At 41.2% G+C, this 14798-nt stretch overlaps 1 protein-coding gene across 2 annotated transcripts in view; it reads right to left on the bottom strand.

Annotated features, from left to right (window-relative positions):
• LOC132819009 (kelch-like ECH-associated protein 1) overlaps positions 1 to 14798 on the bottom strand; it is a 66906-nt gene that overhangs the window by 31786 nt on the left and 20322 nt on the right. Inside the window, exon 2 of one of the 2 annotated variants that reach the window (XM_060830246.1) lies at positions 11372 to 11878. The exons of the other annotated variant lie outside the window; for it this stretch is intronic. The gene's annotated coding sequence lies outside the window, so the exon portion shown is untranslated. The remainder of the gene's footprint in view (positions 1 to 11371; positions 11879 to 14798) is intronic. 2 annotated transcript variants of the gene reach the window in all.

Genomic DNA, 14798 nt, shown 5'->3' with positions numbered 1-14798 from the left:
TAACACCTATTCTGACAAGTCCTGACAAACTATCCCAACAGTCACTGCATCAGAAGTCAAATCAGTTTTCCTTCAGGTGAATCCAAGGAAAGCGATGGGACCAGATGGAGTATCAGACCGTGCACTCAGCGCAGATCAACTGCAGAGGTCTTCTCTGACATCTTCAATCTGTCCGTGCAGCAGGTCACTGTCCCTGCCTGTTTCACGAGTGCCAATATCATCCCTGTGCCTAAGGAGGCTCATGCAGCATGTCTCAATGGCTTACTGCCCAGTGGCCCTAAATTCAGTGGTCATGAAGTGCTTTGAAAGGCTGGTCACGGCATTAATCAACTCCAGCCTTCCCACTACTCTTGACCCACTCCAATTTGCCTATTGGACCAACAGATCCACGTCAGATACCATATCACTTGCCTTTCACTCATCCCTAGAACATCTTGACACCAAGAACAGCCACGTAAGAATCCTACTCATTGACTAAAGTTCAGCCTTCAACACAACTATCTCCTTGAGACTGATTACTAAACTTTGTGATCTCAGACTAAGCTCCACTCTCTGCAACTGGATGCTCAGTTTCCAGTCCCACAGGCCACAATCAGTGAAGGTTGGGTACAATATTTCATCCTCACTAACACTCAACCCCCCCACCCCCATAGCACACTCAGCTCCCTACTATATTCACTGTATACATGACTGCATCGCCAAATACCAAACTAATGACATTTACAAGTTCCCTAATGACACCACCATAATCAGTTGAATCTCAGATGGCGATGAAACAGACCACCGATGGGAGGTAGAATACTTGGAAAAATGGTGAACTGAGAACAAACTAGCTCTCAATGCTGGCAAAACCAAGGAACTCATTACTGACTTTTGGCGGAATGTTATTCATGTCCCACAACACATTAACAGCACAAAGGTGGAATGAGTAGAGAGTGTCAAGCTCCTGGGAGTGGTCATCAGTGACAAGCTTTCTTGGACTCTTCATGTGGATGTACTGGTTACAAAGGCCCAACAATGTCTCTTCTTCCTCAGGCAGCTAAGAAAATTTGGCATGACGGCGTATACCCTTGCCAACTTTTATTGGTGCACCATCAAATGCATTCTGTCTGGATGTATCACTACCTGGTATGGCAACTGTACCACTCAAGATCAGAGACGGTTACAGAGAGTGGTGAACTCAGCCCAGACAATCACAAAGGCCAACCTCCCATGTATAGAATCCATCTTCCAGGCCCGCTGTCAAGGAAAGGCTGCCAGCATTCTCAAAGATCCATCCTACCATAGCAATGCTTTTCTCCAACCTTCAAGGAGAAGGTACAGAAGCCTGAACACATGCACCAGCTGGTTTCAGAACAGTTTCTACCCTGCTATTGTTAAAATACTGAATGGACTCTCAAACTCTTAGCATTTGCCTGTACCAGTGTTTTGGTTTTTCCCATTGTTTACCTATTATTTGCTTATCTATGCTATTTAACTATATGATCTGCCTGTATTGCTCGCAAGACAAAGCTTTTCACTGTGCCTCAGTACAATGACAATAAATTCAATTCAATTCAACTCAACTCAACTCAACAACAATCAACTCCCACTCCTGGACATCATGGTGGAACAAGTGACCAGTGATGGATTCCTTTACAAAGTATATAGGAAGGCAATGCACATGGACTAAATCCTTAATTACAAAGCAATCATCCCCATGTCCACAAACAGAGCTCTGTCAGGACGCTATTTAAATGAACTATAAACATACTGCAACACACCAGAATTATGCAAAAATGAGGAAGAGCTGTACATCTCTATGACTCTAATGGCTACATAATGTCTTCACAAACAATGGATACCCCAACTGCTTCGTCCACCAAAGCCTATTGGACAGACAACGTCAAGAGGACACGGTACACCCCATTACACTGGTCACCCTACCCTATATTAATAACATATCATAAATGACAACCAGACTTCTATGACAACTAAGAATTATGGTAGCACACCAATTCATAGAACATAGAAAAATACAGCGCAGTACAGGCCCTTTGGCCCTCGATGTTGCACCGATCCAAGCCCACCTAACCTACACTAGCCCACTATCCTCCATATGCCTATCCAATGCCCGTTTAAATGCCCATAAAGAGGGAGAGTCCACCACTGCTACTGGCAGGGCATTCCGTGAACTCACGACTCGCTGAGTAAAGAATCTACCCCTAACATCTGTCCTATACCTACCACCCCTTAACTTAAAGCTATGCCCCCTCATAATAGCTGACTCCATACGTGGAAAAAGGTTCTCATGGTCAAAAGGTTCTCATGGTCCACACTACACCAACTACTCACAAGGAGGAAAGACCCTATACCTATAACTTGCAGGACCAACGTAATATACAAAATCCCATATAATGACTGCCATAAACACGGCATCAGAAATAAACTAGCAATCTGGATACATGAACACTAACTAGCAGCAAAACGGCACGACTAATTCTCCCTTATCTCAATACATGCAGACAAGGAGGGCCATTAATTTAACTACAACAATGCGACCTTACAAGGATGAGCTCACCAGAGACATTCGTGGGAATTCCTAGAGGCCTGGTTTTCAACTGGAATGCCATCAACCATCATGTAGAAATAGACCCCATGTACAAACCGCTGCAGAGAACAACTGGAAATGTCACCACCCATCTTAACAGACTGGATCAACAAATATTAAGTCGAGTACAACAACAACACTTCACGCAAGTCGCACTGATGATGTTACCTAGCATGGTGACAAAACGTTTTCATGACAACCCACCAACTCGGCGAGCAAACCAACAACTGCAAAATAAACATTCTTCAGGAACACACTTTTTATCATGTGTTTACTCTTATTTGCACCAATTAATCAAAGGGAAAGCCTTCTCCGTCCAATAACATTCCAAAAGTTGCATAGTAAATCTAAGTCTGAACCAATGTAGTAAATGTTATCAACTATTTGACTGTGAATACACTAAAACTGAATCAGTTGTCATTTCACATCTGCATGCACTTTTAAGTGAAGTGCCAAAAACAGGAGCTGGAACATTTAGTGTTGCTTTTTCTCTTCTTTCATCTTTGGGCCAAATATTAGGTCACTTGGACAAAGATCAAACTCATTACAGAACAGGGAGCAGGGACTGGACCAGGAAATGCTTTTCTAGCAACACATTTTTCAGCTCTGATCTCCAGCATCTGCAGTCCTCACTTTCTCACAGGAAATGTATTTGTCAAAATAGCCTGGTGGGCAGTTCAACTGATGCTTCTAACATTTCACATTTACGTTATAGACCTTAGAATAATCAGGATTGCTTTGGATTTAAAAAGCACCACCAAGACCCATAATTACAAAGAAATAATGCTTAAAAACAACAACTTGTCAAGGTTCTTTGTCTTGCATTTCTCATAAGAATTCCAATTTAAGGGGAAAACTAATACTTATACTGTGTTAGAGGAGAGTGCTGATTGGTAGAGATGCTGCCATAGAGAATGCATCAGATAATGAAAATTGACAACTAACTGCCAGATTTTATGTAAACTTTAAATCAGGCAGGTTGACTGAATGTTCAAAGCATTGACAGGTTCATTTCTTAGGGCAATGATGTCACCTATTTTGGTGAGTTGAAACAGGACCAGTGCATGTACATATTCTCTCTTATTACAAAGAATAGAACCTTGTGTGTTAATATATGTAACTTTCTGTACATGCAAGCTTGCAACATGGAAGCCTAGCTGACAGTCTTAACTTGTCAGGTCAATTCTTCATGTACTAAATAACTTCAATCAAACATGGTCCACGTGTAGAATTATATCTAATGTTGGACTGTTGCGAATTTTACAAATGTCTGCTTGTTAAGTATAGTCAGTACCTTGCTCGTTATGAACAGCCAAAGGGATAATGTTTAATATGATCTGCCAGGCTTTGAGACTTATGGCCTACATAACTAGCATCATGCCATTCACATACCATATTACTCATATGAGAAATGAGCAGATCTTTTTTGGTTTGGTGGTAGCCTATCATTGCTTCAGACTTGGATTTACCCATGCACCTTTTGGAAAGTTGTTGAGATTAGTAAGATTAGATTAGATTTCCTACAGTGTGGAAATAGGTCCTTCGAACCAACAAGTCCACACCGACCCTCCAAAGAGTAATCCACCCAGACCCATTTCCCTCTGACTGATGCACCTAACACTATGGACAATTTAGCATGGCCAATTCACCTGACCTGCACATCTTTGGACTGTGGGAGGAAATCTAAGCATCCTGAGGAAACCCACGCAGACACGAGGAGAATGTGCAAACTTCACACAGTCACCTAAGGCTAGAATTGAACCCGAGACCCTGGTGCTGTGAGGCAGCAGTGCTAATCACTGAGCCACCGTGCCACCCAGCAGCCCCCCACCCCCGCCCAGTTGGGTGGAGAAGACTTCCCCTTTGATTAATTGATGTAAATAAGATAAAAAGTGTGTTTCTGGAGAAAGTTAACTTTGCAGTTTTTGGTTCCGGCGTTACATCAATAATTACATCAGCGCAGTGTCTTGTGTCCAGGCTCAACTGGAGCAGTTCACTGACTTCGTCCACAACTTCGACCTGGCCCTCAAATTCATTTGATCCATCTTAGATGCCTCCCTCCCCTTAACTGACCTCTCCATTTCCATCTCCAGCAACACAGCAGATGGACGTTTACTATAAATCCACAGACTCTCAACTATCTTGACTACACCTCCTCCACCCATTATCCTGCAAGAACTCCATCTGTTCTCTTAATTCGTCCGTCTCCTCCGCATAATCTTCGATGAAGAGACATTCCACTCCCAAGCATCCCAGATGTCCACCTATTTCGGACAACATGCTTTTCCCCTCTCTATCATCCAGACAGCCCTACACCACACCGCCTCCATTCCCCATTCCACTGCTGTAACACCACGTCCAAAAGCAATGAAGACAGGGTCACCCTTGTCCTCACCTACCACTTCACCAGTCTCTATATCCATCGGATCATCCATAAACACTATTGCCGACTCCACCACCAAGAACATCTTCCCCTCCCTACCTCTCTCCACCTTCCAGAAGGTCCACTCCCTTCACCAATCCTTGTTTCGTGGCATTCTCCCCATCAACCCCCCCGCCCCCGAACCTCCAGGTACCTTCCCCTGAAACTGGAAAAGATGCAAAACCTGACAGCACAGTGCCCCCTCACCTCCATCCAGGGACCCAAACAGTCCTTCCAGGTAAGACAGAGGTTTTCCAACCTAGTTTCCTATATCTGGTGCTCCCAGCGTGGTCTTTTCTACATCAGGAAGACCAAACGTAAACGAAGGGAACGTTGCACCGAGCATCTCAGACGGGCCTGCAAGGACCAATCTGACCTCCCTGTCACTGCCCATTTCAATTCCCCTTCCCACTCCCTTTCTAACATGGCCATCCTTGACCTCCTCCATTGCCACAACAAATCAAACCACAAATTGGGGGAACAACCCTCATCTTCCACCTGGGCAGTCTATAGCCCAGAGGACTCAACATTGGGTTCTTCGATTTCAAATAGCCTCCCTTCCCATCACCAGACATTCTTCCCAGGAGATCCCCCCGCTCCCCACACCCCATTCCCCAGCCGGATTCATTCCTCCCATCAGCCATCACATCATGCCCTCTACTTGTGTCCACCTATCCCCATCTCACCACCCTGCTCCCCACCCCTTTTATCTGCAGCTCCCCTTACACCTACCTCCAGGCCTGAAGAAGGGTTACAGCCAAAACGTTGACTTCTATACTTCCTGATGTTGCCTGGCTTGTTGTGTACTTCCAGCCTCCTGCTTGTCTATCTTTGATTCCAGCATCTGCAGTTATTTGGTCTCTGATGGCAGCCTAATGTCAGTGATGAACAAAATTCATGCTGACTACTGCATAGTAGCAGAGTGAAATGGCTAGCTTCACCTGTTGCCCAGACATGAGATACCTTATCCTTCCAATTGGAGGTGCACTGGCACTTTTCAGGACTAAAGATGATGGCCTTACGGTGGACAAACTGATTTATTTGGCCAGATGACCATTCTTCATGTGAAATGTCACCATAAGGGATGAGGTGGAAAAAGGTTGGACACTATATACATTTTCAAACTTGTCCAATTAAAACCTGATCCCATACCCCAAGTGCAGATGAACATATGTCTTCTCTCAGCATCTGCTACTGTCTTTAACTTGGGTAGGACCCAATGACCAGAGGCATAGCTACCCCAATTGATTTGGAGTTGCTTCTGAAAATTTTCAGTTTGTTTGTAATTTTAGCTTTCAAATGATTCAGACCAAAGCACAATTTGAGATGTCAGAAACATGTTTCAGTAAAGTTCCTGTGTGATTTAGTTCCAACAGCTGTTCCCAGACTAAAGGTTGTGAGCCTGTGCCAAAGTTGAGAATGGGGAATTAAAACATGACAATGTATAATCTTTAACCCTAGCCCTTGAACAGTTTTTAACTTATTGAATGATCTTTGGCCTCCAATATGGGAAAATGGTTTGAAAATTATTTTTAAAAAAAAGGTTGTAGTGACAATAACATTTGAATGAATTTGAAGTCACCTGCCTTTTAGTATGTACTCCAGTCATAACTGATTACACTTCCAAATTTCACACCAGTTCATTGTGCTACAACCTGGAAAAAGCAATCGGGTGGAAATATCAGCCATCCAAACATGAAGCTCTGAGGCGATTGCACAAACTGAATAGTTGAGAGATTCAATAACTACATCACCATAAATGTGTACTGAAGATTTTTAATAACATAGATGGAATACTTCAGTTTTTTGTGTCTACTAATAGCAATCAAAAATGCAATTCATGACACTATTAATGCCAAGGATATTACTAAAGAGAAATTTAAAATAAAGTTATCCCGACTGCTGTATTGCTGCATGAATTCTGGGAAATAAGTTAAAGCAATTTAAAATGTTCTCTCCCACATAACAAATAATTTGTTATCACTTGAGCAAAACAAGGAAAATCTCAGCTTTCATTATTCACTAATAGTTCTCTCCCATTTGACTCAATTCACTAACAGCTCCCATCACATGTTGTTCTTTTCACTGACAGCTGTCAGTGCACACATTTCCTTTCTATCCACAAACAACCGTCACTACATCACTGCTCCCTTTTCACTAATATTTTAAATTGTGCATGTGATAGGGTTTTTCTTTATCCACAAGCAAACTGTCCTCTCCTTTATTTTGGACAGTACTGGCAATGCTGAGATAGGAGAAAAAAATTGCAACTTCTCAAATTTGAATGGTTCTGGACATGAAGACTAAACATATACAGTGCTTTTCACATCCTCAGGACATTAAAAAATTATTGATTTGTTGCAAAGCATTTGGGAAGTGCAAACAATCTGTATACTGTGAAATCTCTCAAAAAGCAAATTGCTTAAGTGATCAATTAATCTACTTTGATGCCAATACAAGAGATAATTTGGGCAAGACACACAACTCCCCTATACTTAACTAACATATTGAATGAGATCAATGCCACCTGAACAGATGGTCAGGATCTAAGCATAACATCTCATTTAAAAAGTTCCATGATGCAACTGTGTTTCAAAACATGGATAGGAAAAGGCTCATTTGCATGTAACAAACGGCTAGATTGTTCAACACAATCTCACATATTTGCCTTCTAAACTGAAAGGTTTAAATTAAACTTCCAACTAAGGTAACACCTACGTGTTTACTGGCTGGGACTAGCTTAATTAGAATCTGGTGACCTTGAAAATGGGTTATAACAAATGGAAAGCAAAGTCTTTGAAATGTTTGGGAAATAGTCACATTTGCCCATGTCAATCAATGACAGTAATGCAAGTTTATTTTACAATACATATGAATCATAGAATTGCAAACAGTTCTCTCAGGACTGATCTCTTGCTTCCTCAAAACAGCTGACATCACCCCTTCAAAAAACTCCAACCCCTTCAACCTTGCAAACTAATGCCTCAACCACCTCCCAAATCTTCAAACTGTTGCCACCTGCCAAATTTGGACCCATCTTTTCCAGAATTCTAAATTTGAATGTCTACAATCAGGATTCTTTCAGTGTTATTGCATCAAACCAGTGTTCATTAAGTATCACAAATTAAATTTGATGTGAAGGCAAACTATTCCTTTTTGCATTTCAACACTGTTATCATGACTGGGAGGTGCTAGTGTTGGACTGGGGTGGACAAAGTTAGAAATCCACAACATTGGGTTATCGTCCAACAGGTTTGTTTGGAAGCACTACCTTTCGGAGCACCACTTCTCCATTAGGTGGCTGTGGAGGTTAAGATTATGGTCATCGAAGATTGTTTACTGTATCACATCTCCATGAAACTGAATTACTTTGGCTATAATGTTCTGTGACCACGATGTTAACCTCCACAACCACAATGAAGAAAAGGTGCTCTGAAAGCTAGTGCTTCCAAATAAACCTGTTGGACGATAACCTGGTGAAGTGTGATTTTTAACAGTTACCTGCACTTCTTCTGAAACTAGCTCTCCATTGTCATCCAGGTGGATGGGACTGTTCTCACCTGGTTCCACGCTTATTTAATCATGGCCAGAAAATTTCCAACAATGGTTTTTCTTTCCAATCCTTCAGTATGACCTCTGGTTTCCCTTAAAAATCCTCAATTCACACCCACATGCTGCTCTTTGGTAACAAAAAAAATGTCTCTTTTCATACGTATGCTGAGGACTCCTAACTTAAAAACGACCACCTCTCTCAACCTCTCCCTATCTCAAAATTTAAGTTTTGTCTATCATCTAGTCCTGGGTGAGCAGAATTTCCTCCAATTCAATTTTAGGGATACTGAAGTGACTGTCATTAGCCCCCATCACAATCTCTGCTTGCTGCCACTTTAATTCTATGCCTTTTCTTGCCAACTGTCTGACGCTGAATCAGACTGCTTGTAACCTGCATCATACTGGAGGCAAAATGAACTTTCAAACACTTATTCATGCTAAGGCTGTATATTCCATTTCTGCAACATCACCCAACTCTGCCTTGCCTCAGATCTTCTGTTGCTCACACTCATGTATTACCTCCAGAATTGATTAGTCTAATAAAGTCCTGGTCAGCCTCCCATATCCTACTCTCTATATTTGAAATCATCCAAAATTCTGCTTCCTTTGTTCTAAAGCATACCAAGTTACATTCACCCATGTGCTTGTTAATCAAATTTGGCTCCCAGTCAAGTAATGCCTTGATTTTAAAATGTTCATTCTTTTTAATAGATCCATCCTTGACTTTGCCCTCTATTTTCTATAGGCTTACATCCTCAAACTTGTGTCTCTCTAATTCTACCCACTTGAACATTACTGGTTCTAAATCGGTCCACTGTTGCTGGCCACTGTTATATTCCCTATACAGACTGATAAATCACAATGATCAAAAGAACCAAAGAATATGATTTTATTTTTGAAGAGAGTTTTGCTACAACAACCTGAAACTAATGCAACTGAAGTAGGCCTTATGAAACATTATCTGATGGATAGATAGCATAAAAAGGAACAGGCAATCCTAACTATCCAGAGCTTCAATTCCTCCTGTTATGCAAAGTCAAAGCTTCCAGTGACTTGGGATAATTATTCCACTCAATATTAGAGTTTCCTGGATTCAATTATCACCACAGTACACCTTAATGACTCCAACGTTCCATAGCATAATGCCGCCCCATTCTGCTGAATAGAAACTGAACTCACAAAACCATTGTGCTTGATCATTAATACAAAACAGTTCAACCTGCTTTCCCATCACAGCTCCTTAGTTTCTGAGTTTCTCTTATTGATCGGAGCTTTTATTGATCGGAGAGATAGTGTGAAAAGGTGATACAAGTACTATCACCACTTTAGTGGGCTTTCATTTGAAAGTCTGTGGCAACCAGATCATGTGGGCTTGTACTGAGCAGAGGTGCTTATCCAGGATTTTCTTTATTACTTTGTATTCAAGATACTTCATGTGTTATGTTTTGAAATGTTTTGCGCCCATATCATCATTCCTTCAGTTCTTAACCCTAAGCTCTGGGATACATTCTCTAAATTTCTCCACTTTGTTACCTTACTTTCCTTTTTCAAGACTCTACATAATAAAATTACCTTTGAGCAAGATTTTGATCACCTTCCTTAATCTCATTATATGAAAGTCTCATATTTACAATTCGTTTTGTGAAGTGCCTTAGAATATTTTATGATATGAAAATGTTGCATAAAAGTATTTCCATAAAGGATGCACATGAACAAGACATAATCAAATTATTGTTGAACTGAACCTGCCATAAATAGACATTTTGATAAGCAATTAGAAGATATGTGTGAATGAGTGAATTGTATTGGAAATTTGAATTTGAAAGCATATTCAGAATTACCACGTAGAATCCAACAAATTGGGTTTTGCTACAGCATAATATTTTACCTGCATACTTAAAATATGATTGCATGCACCATACAATCAAATCTGTAAATAAATCCTTTAAGGCTTCAATAACTTATACTTTAGGATAAACAGATACAGCATTTGACCATAAATAAGTGCACTTTCCTTCAGTGCTGTCCTGACAGCATAAGCTGGAGCTTGATTCCTTACCCTACTGATTTAAAGAGGATGTGAAGAAAATCACTTCCTAATTAGATATCTGTACGAACCCATGTCCAGTCAGTCCTACTAAAATCTATATCTCTATAACTGAACATTCTGATCCATTTGAACTGTCTTGTGCTCTTTGAAGTTGAAGCTCATTCTAGCGGCAGCTAACTTGCAAGGAGACGAAATCGTATTTTTGGAGGCTGGTAATGTTCGCATAAGATCCCTTCACACACCATCCCTCTTTACAATAACACACGTTTATGCAGTATACATGCACACACAATTACAATCTGACTAGTGTTTCAATAAGTAGCTACTTCCTGTAACTTTGTGTTGGAGCTCAAGATGCGAGGCCCTTGCTGGAGAGGAACCAGTTTGGTCCTTCCTGAAGGCAGGGCTCTGAGGGTCAGGGCTTAACAGGCCAAAGGAAGCTCCGGCCACTTGATTTAATGGAGGAGGTGGAGCGACGGAAAAGGCCCTATAACATTATTCTGGCTAAGGCCCGGGGTTCACCGTCCCCTTCCCCGTCCTCGCTACCACATATCTCAGGGCATAGCTACAATAATGTAAGCAGGAGTGAGTACAGAACCACTAAATGATGGTCATATTATCAACCAGGATTAGAATGTCCGAGAGATGGTCTCCGAGCCGCTGATACAATATTTTACATTCCCACTGTCCCCTAATTCAGGAAGTAATCTGTCGCAGTGACTCCACCCGACCACAGTGAGATAGATTACCCCCTTACCCGTCCTCTGTGAACTCCCTGTCGATTCGATCCTCAGCAGGCCATGGTCCCGCTCCCTCTCAGAGACACGATGACAGCTCCCACCCATCTCCAGCCAACCAGCGCCATGCGCATTGAGTGACAACACCGGCCACCAACAGGAACAGAGGACAGCAGAATGACAGTTCCTAAAGCCAATCAGATGTGGATTTCTGATTGTCCGTGCCAACATTCACACAACTCTTACGCTAAAGACCACCAATGGGAAACCAGATAGAGGGCGGGACATGTGTGGAGAAACTGTCAATCATCTGTCGTACTCATGATGACTCGGCATCAATTGAAAGATTGTTTTGTCAGAGTAAAGGCTCCTTTGGGGCTTCACTACCGGCCGCGACGGCGCGAACAGCCTTTACTTCCATAAGTGAAGTGCGTTTAATCCAGGTTGTGGTTTCTGCACAAAGTGTGACACGTCAGCAAGTTGCTATGTTGGCTGAGTCAGGGAGTGAGTTGCAAAGTATAGGAATCCTGCAGCGTGCAAAAACAAAGCAGTTGTCACAAGTAGCAAACGAGTTTGTCTAGATTTTAAATAAACGAGATACAACTGTTTATGCCAACTCCAGGTAAAAAAAAACTGCAGGTGTACATTATGCCATGCCCAAAGCATAAGTCCCTTAGCTAATCAGACTTTACAAATCTTGCTGCAGTTTTATATCTGCACCGTTGCTGTAAATGAACTAGGGCGGGGCTGTTGTTGGGGATCGTACTGTGACTATCCATTTCTTTGTGGATTTTGAAGATCAAATGGGCTCCAAGCCACAAGCGTGACAATTGTCTTAGTATCAGTGCAGAAACAGGTGAATGTATTTACAGTATATGGTTAAGATCAGATTTATGTGCAGTACCAATTTTTAAAAAAATAACGCTTGCTTGCACCTTGGGAGTATTTTACTGTATTAAGCACATACGATAAATGCACGTTTTTGATTAGAGAACACTATTCGTGAACTAGTTCTTGTTAACGCTTGTCGAGAGTTAGACTAGTTCTGGTCTGAAGCCAACTAACTTTCTTAAATTAGCAGCAGTACTATTATTATCATGATGGTGTCTCAGTCAAGAAAACTGAGGTAAGAAGGGAGGATCTGATCAAGTTGATCATTTTTGAAATGATTATGGACATGATCTCTTCCCACCTCTTCTGTGAAAATGGAGGATGTCAGGAAAAGAAGAGATGGTGAATATTGGTAAAGCTGTAACAACAAAAACATTTCAATTATGCTTAAATGAAGCCAGGGATAGAAATTTTACTCTCCTCCACAGTGGAATAGATTTCTGGTAAAATCATTTTGTGTTATGTCACTTTATTAACAAACAGCTGAGGTTAAGGAAGATAAACATGATTAAATATTTCGATTTTATCATAAACTGGACAACTGTTAAGTCACCTATAGAATGCATATGATCAGAACAGAACTTGTGCAAACTTCTACTGAGGTAAAAACGGGGTAAAACAGTCCCAGCCTGTTCAGCTCAAATCCTCCAATCCTGGCAACATGCTTGTAAATCTTTTCTGAACCCTTTCAAGTTTCACAATATTTTCCTGATGAAGGGCTTTTGCCCGAAATGTCGATTTTGCTACTCCTTGGATGCTGCCTGAACTGCTGTGCTCTTCCAGCACCACTAATCCAGAAACTTCTACTGAGGTTTATCTCGGAGAATTCCCCAGTCGTAGAGTCATAGAGATGTACAGCATGGAAACAGACCCTTTGGTCCAACCTGTCCATGCCGACCAGATATCCTAACCCAATCTAGTCCCACCTGCCAGCACCCGGCCCATTTCCCTCAACCCTTCCTATTCATATACCCATCCAAATGCCTCTTAAATGTTGCAATTGTACCAGCTTCCACCACTTCCTCTGGCAGCTCATTTCATACACGTACTGCCTTCTGCGTGAAAAGGTTGCCCCATAGGTATCTTTTATATCTTTCCCTCTCACCCTAAACCTATGCCCTCTATGCTCCCCAACCCAGGGAAAAGACTTTGTCTATTTATCCTATCCATGCCCCTCATAATTTTGTAAACCTTTATAAGGTCACCCCTCAGCCTCCAACGCTCCAGGGAAAACCGTCCCAGCATGTTCAGCCTCTCCCTATAGCTCACATTTTCCAACCCTGGCAACATGCTTGTAAATCTTTTCTGAACCCTTTCAAGTTTCATAACATCTTTCTGATAGGAAGGAGACTAGAATTGCATGCAATTTTCCAACCCTTAACCAATGTCCTATACAGCTGCAACTTGATCTCCCAACCCCTGTACTCAATACTCTGACCAATAAAGGAAAGCATACCAAACGCCTTCTTCACTATCCTATCTACCTGCGACTCCACTTTCAAGGAGCTATGAACCTGCACTCCAAGGTCTCTTTGTTCAGCAACACTCCCTAGGACCTTACCATTAAGTGTATAAGTCCTGCTAAAATTTGCTTTCCCAAAATGCAGCACCTCACATTTATCTGAATTAAACTCCATCTGCCACTTCTCGGCCCATTAGCCCATCTGATCAAGATCCTGTTGTAATCGGAGGTAACCGTTTTCACTGTCCACTCATTTCCTTTGAAATTTAATAAGTTAAATAGACATGTGGTAGAAGAAATCTACACGATTTATTGTAGGAGAAAGCTTAGTGGGTTTACTATTTTTTCATTGTATCATCTTTTCCTACACTTACCAAATGCTGTCTTAAGAAAGACAATTTCAGTAATACTAATTCGTAGAGCAAGTACCTGTACAACATATGTTGAATTTGTGTATGTATATTGGATGTGTTTGTTAAGGCTTAGAAAAGATTTACCAAATATTTCTGCATGAAAACAGTATTGCTATAAAATGGCACATAGTTTCTATATGGATAGTAACAGATAACATTTAAAAAGAATTTGAAACTTCCAATTGATTGTCAGCAAGGATGACTCAACAAGGTTTCACATTTTAAGACTTTTATTATAACAAATAGACTAAAAGTACTATCGATCAAACAGTATTTTTGCAGGCAACTTATATTTAAACTATAGAACAGAACACGATTCTCCTTCGTAAGTAAGAGTTTCATGCCTTGTTTAAATTCTCATGATTTTGAACTCTTCAACTCAAATGCAAGTTTCCATCTGCCTTCCTGTGTGGTAAATTGTAGAGACTTACAATCTCTTGCTGCTCTTTCTCAATTCTTGGCAGACAGCCTGTGTCTAAGAGTTCATGGATATCTTATAAACTATTCCTCATTCAAAACTTATCTTCATGGCATCATGAATCACATGGGCCCTGCAGAAATACTGATTAACTGGCCTTGAAACCCTAATTCTCTTTCATCTTGGAAGTAAATAGACAGATTAAAGTATGATTTGGAGATGCCAGTGTTGGACTGGGGTGTACCAAGTTAAAAATCACACAA

This window comes from Hemiscyllium ocellatum, chromosome 9 (genome assembly GCF_020745735.1).
Source record: "Hemiscyllium ocellatum isolate sHemOce1 chromosome 9, sHemOce1.pat.X.cur, whole genome shotgun sequence".
NCBI lineage: Eukaryota > Metazoa > Chordata > Chondrichthyes > Orectolobiformes > Hemiscylliidae > Hemiscyllium > Hemiscyllium ocellatum.
This window is presented reverse-complemented; position numbering and strand designations above follow the sequence as displayed.